This window comes from Danio aesculapii, chromosome 3 (genome assembly GCF_903798145.1).
Source record: "Danio aesculapii chromosome 3, fDanAes4.1, whole genome shotgun sequence".
Classification (NCBI taxonomy): Eukaryota; Metazoa; Chordata; class Actinopteri; order Cypriniformes; family Danionidae; genus Danio; species Danio aesculapii.
The window spans coordinates 45,998,980-46,009,300 of record NC_079437.1 but is presented as its reverse complement, the minus strand read 5'-3'; positions in this window follow the sequence as shown (position 1 = coordinate 46,009,300).

Sequence of the window (10,321 nt, the reverse complement as noted above, 5' to 3'; positions counted from 1 at the left end):
TATATATATATAGTATGTATGTATGCATGCATGTATTTATTCATTTATTATGTAAAAAGTGTTGTGAATTGCATTATGGGATGTTGATTTCTGCTCTGTCCACTTTTAATGTTAAAATATCAAATTCAGTTCAACAAAGGTGACTTTTAATCACATTTTAGTAGTTTTAAATAATATAATGTATAATATATAGAGAAATAAGTCTGTAAAATAACAACAGCAACAAGTCTGTAATTTACAACAGCAATCTAGATAATAACTTTTCAAGGTAAAAAGTTGTTGTAAGGCACATCAATGTTCCATAATGTATTTTAAAAGCATAAATAAAAGGGGATATATAAAAAAAATATAAAACATGAATCACAAAATACAGAAAACTATAGTTTTAATTTTTTTTTTTACAGTGTAGTGTAAATATTAGGTCCCTTAATATTTGTTTTCATTGTCCAAATAAATTGGGTTGAATTAACTGAGCAGAAATAAAAACTTACATTCTTCAAGCCTTGTCGAGCCACCTGCTCTTTTTGTCCATATAAAATGACCCCGGTGATGTAGTGGTTGAGCTGATAAATTTGTCCTGATTGATCATATTTGTTAAGGACAGCCCGAATGTAACTTTCCATAACCTAAATATTGGGACAACATAATGGCAAAAATTGTGAAAAAATTCTTGTATGATATAAAGGCTCCTATCATATTTGTAATTATTCATATTACAGTATTGATAGCATCTGTTCTTGATTATAAAAGATGCGTAATGCTTTATATGAATGTTTTATAGTTTTTAATTACTTTGTTTATTTGAATTTGGAGCCTTGGGTCACAATTCAAATACAATTAATACACTTACTTCTCCACACAATCTGTCATGGGGCCGCAGAGTCAATAACTCTGCATGTCGCACAATGATTTCACATCTGTAATGAGCAGACTTGTTAATTGCCACAATCTGCTCATTTGCAGCAAGTCTCCATAGTGTTGTTACCTTAAGAAAATGTTCATTAGATAAGTAAATGTTTCAGATACTTCTGATTGACAATTGTGCCATCTTGTTAGAGCACTTTAAAAATATTTGACATTTTGAACACAGCCATAGCTTGTGAAGAAAGTTAATTTTAGGATTTAAGGCAAAACCTGATACTATTCCAAAGATTGGTAAAACAAACATGTTGGACAGTTGAAGTCAAAATCATTAGCCCTCCTGTTATTTAATTTAATTTATTTTTCCATAATGAAAAAAAACAATCGTAAATTATGTTTATCAGAGCAAGGAATTTTTTTCACAATATTTCCTGTAATTGTTCTTCTGAAAAATGTCTTATGTTTTATTTCAGCTACAATAAAAGAAGTTGAACTGAACAGAGACCAAGTGGCAAACAAACAAGCTAATTGTTTATCATTCTTAACTATTGTATTCTAAAATAAATGATTGGTAAAATGAAAATATATATGCATTGTGGGATTTGTGGAAAAAATAGAGTGGAATGTTTTTTTTTTCTCAGCTTTACTTTGTAAAAATATATGCTACTCAAATAGAGCCATATTAGCTGTATAGCACAAAGCGCTATGAACAAAAAATTATTAGGCCATGCAAAAGGGTTTGACATTTGTTTGAAAAGTGTGTGTTGGGGGGTGGGAGGCTGATGGTTCGATTTTGGATTTAAATCCCATTTCCTGCATTTACATGCTGTTACAAGATCCTGGAAAAAAATTGTCTGATTAAACAATTTCAAACTAGCCTAAAAAATTTAAAATAAGAAGGAACAAAAAACTTGATAAACTGTGTGGTGAAATCCAATTTTGTGATATCAATTGCAGATAGACATTTTATAATCAATTAAATTATTAAATTAATAGAAAAATTATATTACAATGTTAATCATTCAATTATTTTATTAATTGTAATAATAATAACATAACAATAATAATAACGTTACACGATCATCGACAGGTGTAGACATTGGCTGACAGCAAATGATTATTCTGTTCGAAGCTGATTCAGCTTGCATCTTTTTTTGAATCCATGTTGAAATTAAAGCCATCTTCTGTTGCTGCTTTGTTTATTGCTGAATTAAACAGTTTCGTTTTCGCTTGTGTAAACTGCAACATCGGAGTTATTTGAGAGCAAGGTTATTAGACGCAAACGCACGCATCAACACAGTCTTTGTCAGCGCTGCGGTGATAACTACGCGCAGCATTTATACAAGCAGCAACACGGGTCAAATTTACAGAGACCCGGTAGAGACGTAGTGGTGGGTAAAAAATAGGTGGGAGAAAAAAAAACTGAACACGAGTAAAAAAATATTTAGTTTTACGTTACGTCGCAAAACGGTTGTCCGCAAACACTTGTTCTTTTTATATTTTAAAAATATAGGTAATTTATATGTACAGTCAAGCAATAATGATGTGCATGATGGATACGTGTTGCAGTGGTTCAGAGCTCCGTATCTACTTCACTTTGGAGCTTTTCAGAGTGAATGCAAATTAATGCATTAGGAAATGATAACCTTAAAAAATGGATTTCAATAAACATTTTATTAAAATTAGAGGCAAGCTTGAAGCCAGAGTATTATATTATAATTTATTACATTATGTAATGTAAAATATGACTTTCATTCATTGTCTTTTCGGTTTAGTCCCTTTATTAATGTGGGGTGGCCACAGCGGAATGAACTGTCAACTTATCCAGCATATGTTTTACGCAGCGGATGCCCTTCCAGCTGAAACCCATCACTGGGAAACATCCACACACACTTATTCACACTCAAACACTACATACAATTTAGCTTACCCAACCACCTATACCACATGTTTTTGGACTTGTGGGGGAAACCCACGCGAACGCAGGAAGAACATACAAACTCCATACAGAAACGCCAACTGACAATGCCAGGGCTCGAACCAGCGACCTTCTTGCTGTGAGGTGATACCCACTACGCCACTGGGCTGTCCCAAAATATTACTTTCTCAAACCAAAAACTTAATAAAATAATGAGATTAAACAAAATTTGTTTCAGATCAAGAATTATACAGCATGTAATAATAAAAATTAAAACATCGAGAAAAATATATATAAACAAACATGAAGTTTATTAACTGCTTCAAAGTTCTGCAATCGGCAGAAGCTGTAACTTCAAGTGCAGTTCTGTACAGAAATCTGATAGCAATATATTAACATAGAAGCTTTAAATATAAATATGATGTGCCAACATGATGTCTTACATGAGAATGCAATAATTATATGGCCATTGTAGTTAGAATTCAGGTAGTTTCAGTGTTAATAACCATATTTTAAATAAAAGAATGTAACAGATGGTGTATCAAAACACACACATTTGCTCTCTTGTAAGGTAAATATTTTTATTTTTAAAATTTAATTATTCTATTACTTTTGTTTTTATAATTTGTCCTAAGGATGTGGTAATAATTTGTATAATTTCATAAATTTATTGCAAAACAAATGTATATATTTTTTTATATATTTATTTCTTTTTTTCTGTTTAAATATAAAAGGGCATCTATTGTGGATTTAGTTGCGTTGATATTGTTTGGGAAAAGTTTTCCAGACTTTTGTTTTTTTTATGTTTCTGAATGTTATAACTTGGGCCATGTACCATGAAGCTGAGTTTCAATTTAGTTTACACCAATTCTGGGGTTTAAGAACCATGAAGGTAGCTCAGCTGCTTCATAATAAAATGGCAAAGAGAGATTATATTCTAGCTGCTGTCATGTTACCTAAAACCCAAGATTGGTGCAAACTACACTAAAAATTAAGTAGCCAGCTAGTCCAGCTTCATGGTACAGGCCCCTACTTGCAATATTGATTTGTCAGAGGAAAACTGTCAATATTGAATTACAAAATGTTATATTTACAATTATTAATAAACTCTTTTGATTTACCTCTGCAGAAACCCTTCCTTCTGATTGGTGTATTTCAGTTGTGGGGTCAGTGGATTTTTTTGCCTTGTGTACTTTTTCTGTAAAGTCCTGAACAAAATTGTTTATATTAATGGAGCACATTTACTGTAAACATGTAATTGAACTCACTTTTACTGCTTTTGAGTTATCAATTTACCTTTTCAGTAACACCTTTTGGAACATCAGGGACATTGCAGAATGTTGGTGCTGTCCTGTAGAGCATTGCTTTTGGAATGTCTTGTGGGGCTTTGTAAAAGTGTGATTTTGTAGTGCCTTTATGTTTTTTTGATCGTTTTGCCCAGCTTTCTTCAACCAAAACCACATGGCTTGATGGCCTGAAGGGTCTTGTGAGGAGACTGTCAGCAAGATTGTTCCTTATGATGTACTCTTTGTACCGACCCTTCAAGGAACTATACAAAGCTTGAATGAAGTGAGCTGGCCTGAGGTGTTTTTTCTTGCACAGAATTGAAGTTTTCACAATGCCAAACCACTTTTCAACATGACAGTTCGTGTCTCTTTTTTTCTGACATTCTTGGGTGGGTGAGTGGACCATGTCACAGCCATATCTCTGTAGGTCTCCCAGCAGAACCCCGCTCCAGAGTGGATAAATGGCCATATAATTGTCCAGAAGAAAACTGATCATTTCCGGACAGTAATATGGATTTGCTTGATTTGAATCATTTTCACACTCCACAACAGCACTGACTTCATCACAAATGTTTCTGAACATTTTGGAGTATGAGGAATCACCAACAATTGTTGCAGATGTACTGTCACTCACCTCCACCTTTTCTAGGACCTCACCTGTGGTATCCTGCAGAAGGCCACCTTCTTTGTAAATTAGGGCTTCTAAAAAACAAAGACTTTCTTTCACAGTTTCAGTGAAATGCCTTGCAGTAAAAACTGTGCAGAATGATTTAAAAATTCTCAGAGCATCATCAAGGCTATCTGTGTTTTGTAGTCTTGCAAACACGTAAGTGGCAAAGTTTTTAAGACCTTTATCGGATGACCTCTTTTGGAAGGCTAAAGTCACGGCTTTGATAATATGGGCAGAACACAAATGTAAAACCGTTGTGTGTTTAATTTCTGCCCATGTTTTCTGCTTCTGACAGATGGCAAATGTTCTCTCAAGGTATGCGGTGATGCTTTCCTTGTTGAAAGCAAGGAGAACAGCCTGCATTATTGCCCAGCTAAAGTCTGTTTCCACTTGATGTATGTGCTGATTTGTGTATTTTGAAAGTTTGAGGAGGAACTGCATTAACCAGTATGTTATGGGCGGTACAGAATGTTCATGTCATGGATTGGTCAGGCTCTCACGACCCCCACTCACGAAGATCACCATCACCTGACTTCTAATGAGCACACAGCTGCATCACATTCACGAGCACCAGATAAAAGCACAGCACTCCAGTCGCTCATTGTCCGGGCTCGTCTCGACGAAAGCGGACAACTGAGCGACCACTCAGCGTAGTCATCCTCAGCTAAAACAAACGCTTTACTTACCTGTTCTCTTTGTATTCCTCCTAGTCTTCCTGGTCCACCCGAATCGTCCTGTCTTCCAGTCCTTCCAAGTCTGTGTCATCCTCTGTCAGCTGTATCTGGTGTGTGCTGTCCATCCTCGTGTATTCCTGTTACCCAGCCACGGAGGAAAAGACCCCAACATCATTCCTGATCCTCCTGGCTATCCTTCATGTGCTCCTTGTTGTCATTTAATAAACACCCTAACGTTTCCTTACCTCTGTCTCCTGTCCGCTTCATAACAGAAGCCCGGACCCATAACGACGACAACATGAGCACCCCCGATCACCTTCAAGAGCTGGTGGACCAGTTGAAGCGGATTCTACAGCCACCAGCTCCACTTTCCAACGCACCACCAGCACCGAGCACTTCCGCCTCCACAGTTTCTTCTTCGGCCCTTCCTTCCAGTCCCATGGCCCGACCAGCGCCCTACTCAGGCGGAGCGGGGGAGTGCAATGGTTTTCTGTTACAATGTTCCCTCATATTCGAAATGCAACCTTCTCTATATCCCACAGATAAGTCGAAGATCGCCTACATCGTATCTCTACTCTCTGGACCTGCACTTAAATGGGCTGAGACGATCTGGAACCAAGCCGGGCCGGTCATGAATTCCATCACTACCTTCACGGAGTATTTCAAAGAGGTGTTTGGACGTTCTGATGGGGAAGTAGCCGCTGGAGAGCAGCTGTATCATCTAAAGCAAGGTACTCTATCTACACAGGAATATGCTCTCCGGTTTCGCACTCTAGCAGCTGCAAGTGGATGGAATGAGAGATCGTTGTTGACCACGTACCGGCTCGGCTTGGAACCCACTCTCCGAATCCAACTGGCCACATTAGATGATACAATGGGTCTGGAGAGATTCATCCAACATTCTCTCCGATGTTCCGATCGTCTCCGTTCCTATCAACAGGACACCATCACCCCCTCGTCTGCACTCCTCCAATCGCCTGAGTCAACAGCCTCTCCAGAACCAGAACCCATGATAATAGAGTCTGGAAGACTGACATCAGCGGAACGACAGAGGAGGCTGACCCGGGGTCTGTGTCTATACTGCGGTGTCAGTGGACACACCCGTATGGAGTGTCCCCTTCGTCCCATTCGGACTTCAGTGAGTGTATTCAGTACGAATATTGAACAATGTAAACCACTTACTACCACCGTACAAATAACTACTGCCTCTATTTCTCTCCTTGTCACAGCCCTCGTCGACTCCGGGTCAGCAGGGAACTTCATCTCCCAATCCCTCTGTCGTCAACTCCACCTCCGTACTGAGGCGTCCTCGCATATATACCAGATACAACCGATAACCCAGTGCACTCGATCTTCGACCCGTATCCATCGACAATGCGAAGACATCCTTCTTCAAGTGGGGTTGTTACATCAAGAGAGGATTCAATTTCTGGTTCTGGAGGGTGCAAATATGGACATCATTCTAGGGCGCCCGTGGCTGGTGAAGCACGATCCCATCATCTCTTGGGGCACAGGAGAGATAAAGAAATGGGGATCTGGATGTACACCTGCCTGTTTTCCAAATCTCCCTCTTCAAGGTCGGAACCCCATTTCTTTGTTTGCAACATCGGTCGAGAGCCCTCCTGAGAAGCAGTCTATCCACATTCCTAAGGAGTACAGCTCCTTTCATGATGTCTTCTGCCCCAAGAGAGCTTCCCAGCTACCGCCGCATCGGCCATGGGACTGCGCGATCGACCTAGTTCCAGATGCCCAGTTGCCAAGAGGTAGGATCTACCCGCTCTCGCTTCCAGAGAATCAGGCAATGGAAGATTACATAAGGGAAGCTCTGAGTCAGGGGTACATACGTCACTCAAAATCACCAGCCGCCTCAAGCTTCTTCTTTGTGGCCAAGAAGGACGGAGGGCTGCGTCCATGCATCGACTACAGGGTCCTAAATAACGGTACAGTAAAATACCGATATCCCCTTCCTCTGGTACCAGCCGCTTTGGAACAGCTCCGAGAAGCTAAAGTCTTCACTAAATTGGACCTCCGCAGCGCGTATAATCTGATAAGAATACGTGAGGGGGACCAATGGAAGACAGCATTCGTGACCCCTACTGGCCACTATGAATATGAGGTCATGCCTTACGGTCTGGTCAACGCCCCCCTCCGTATTCCAAAACTTCATTCATGAAGTCCTCCGGGAGTTTCTTCACCACTGTGTAATAGTGTACATAGATGACATCCTCATTTACTCCCGGAGTGAGGCCGAACATCGCCAACACGTTGCGGAGGTCCTACACACATTGAGAGAACATCACCTCTACCTCAAAGCGGAGAAATGCTCATTCCACCAGAAGTCGATTCATTTCTTGGGATACATCATTGACCAAACCGGTATACGTATGGATGGGAAGAAAATTGAGGCTGTTCTATCCTGGTCAGAACCCACTTCCATTAAGGAGCTCCAGAGGTTTCTTGGGTTTGCTAACTTTTATAGACGGTTTATCAAGGACTACAGCAGGATTACATCACCTCTCACTAATCTCCTCAAGGGTAACCCCAAAGGACTGGAGTGGACCAAAGAAGCAGCCGCAGCCTTCCGCCTTCTTAAGAAGGAGTTCACAAGGGCCCCACTCCTGACTCATCCTGACCCAAATCTTCCTTTCGTGGTGGAAGTGGACGCATCCACCACCGGCGTCGGGGCAGTATTATCTCAACATCATGATACACCGCCCCGACTGCATCCCTGTGCCTATTTCTCTCGGAAGTTGAGCCCGGCGGAGCAGAATTACAACATAGGAGACAGGGAGCTTCTAGCAATCAAGCTAGCCTTGGAGGAGTGGCGTCACTGGTTGGAGGGAGCCAAACATCCGTTCCAGGTGATCACAGATCACAAAAACCTCCAATACATCAAAGAGGCCAAGAGACTATGTCCACGTCAAGCCAGATGGTCACTTTTCTTCTCACGTTTTGATTTCTCCATTTCCTATCGTCCAGGACCCAAGAATCTAAGAGCAGACGCTCTCTCTCGTTTACACGAGCATCACGATCATGAAGAACTCCCAACGAAGATTCTTCCCGAACACATCTCCATTTGTCCGATCACCTGGAACGCTCCTCCAGTCGTTGCCACTCCGGAAGCCCCTGCTCCGCCGGGATGCCCTCCTCATCGGCAGTTCATACCACCTGAACACCGGGTAGATCTGATCCACTCCTTACATACCTCGCTAGGCACTGGACATCCAGGGATCAACAATACTCTCTCGCTAGTATCCCAACGATTCTGGTGGCCAAACATGGCAAGGGATGTGAGGCAATATGTTCAGGGCTGTAAGGACTGTGCCCAATCCAAGAGCCCACGTCATCTACCCGCTGGAAAGCTCCATCCCTTGCCGATTCCGAACCGTCCCTGGTCACACCTAGGAGTGGACTTTATCACTGACCTCCCTTCGTCAGAAGGTAATACCTGTATTCTAGTCATAGTAGATAGATTCTCAAAGTTTGTCAAACTAATCCCTCTGAAAGGTCTTCCCACAGCCTTTGAAACTGCCGACAATATCTTTAATCAAGTCTTCAGGTCATTTGGTATTCCAGAAGATATTGTGTCGGACAGAGGTCCACAGTTCATCTCACGTCTATGGAAAGCCTTCTTCAAGCTCCTAGGTGTGGCCGTCAGCCTCTCTTCTGGATATCATCCCCAAACCAACGGGCAGACAGAGAGGAAGATTCAGGAGGTGGGACGGTTCCTGAGGACCTTCTGCAGTGGTCACCAGAACTCCTGGAGCCAGTATTTGGGCTGGGCAGAATATGCCCAAAATTCACTGCGGCAACCCTCCACCGGACTCACGCCATTCCAGTGCGTCCTGGGCTTCCAACCACCGCTCTTTCCCTGGGATGGCGAACCATCTGATGTCCCCGCAGTGGATCACTGGTTCCGGGAGAGCGAGAGAGTCTGGGACGAGGCTCATCAACATCTGCAGAGGGCAGTCCGTCGAAGCAAGGTAACCGCCGATAGGAGAAGGTCTGAAGAACCCAGATACACACCCGGACAAAAGGTGTGGCTATCCACCCGGGACATACGCATGCGACTGCCCTCTCGCAAGTTAAGTCCCCGATTTGTTGGTCCCTTCACCATCGTGGAACAGGTTAACCCCGTCACCTACAAACTACAATTACCCTCTCACTACCGTATTCACCCTACATTCCACGTATCACTCCTGAAACCCTATCACGATCCTGTTCTTCCCTCCACAGAGCCTGACCACGAAGAGGAACCCCCTCCTCCACTGCTCCTAGAAGAAGGAGCCGTCTACGCAGTGAAGGAGATCTTGCGTTCCCGACGTCGTGGTGGCCAGTTGGAGTACCTGGTGGACTGGGAAGGGTACGGCCCCGAAGAAAGGACATGGGTTCCCAGAGCTGATATTCTCGATCCTAGTCTCATGGTGGAGTTTCATGAGAGCCACCCTGAGTTCCCAGCGCCTAGAGGCAGAGGGAGACCACCACGGCGTCGGAGGTGTCGGCCCTCAGGAGCGGGCCCTGGGGAGGGGGGTACTGTCATGGATTGGTCAGGCTCTCACGACCCCCACTCACGAAGATCACCATCACCTGACTTCTAATGAGCACACAGCTGCATCACATTCACGAGCACCAGATAAAAGCACAGCACTCCAGTCGCTCATTGTCCGGGCTCGTCTCGACGAAAGCGGACAACTGAGCGACCACTCAGCGTAGTCATCCTCAGCTAAAACAAACGCTTTACTTACCTGTTCTCTTTGTATTCCTCCTAGTCTTCCTGGTCCACCCGAATCGTCCTGTCTTCCAGTCCTTCCAAGTCTGTGTCATCCTCTGTCAGCTGTATCTGGTGTGTGCTGTCCATCCTCGTGTATTCCTGTTACCCAGCCACGGAGGAAAAGACCCCAACATCATTCCT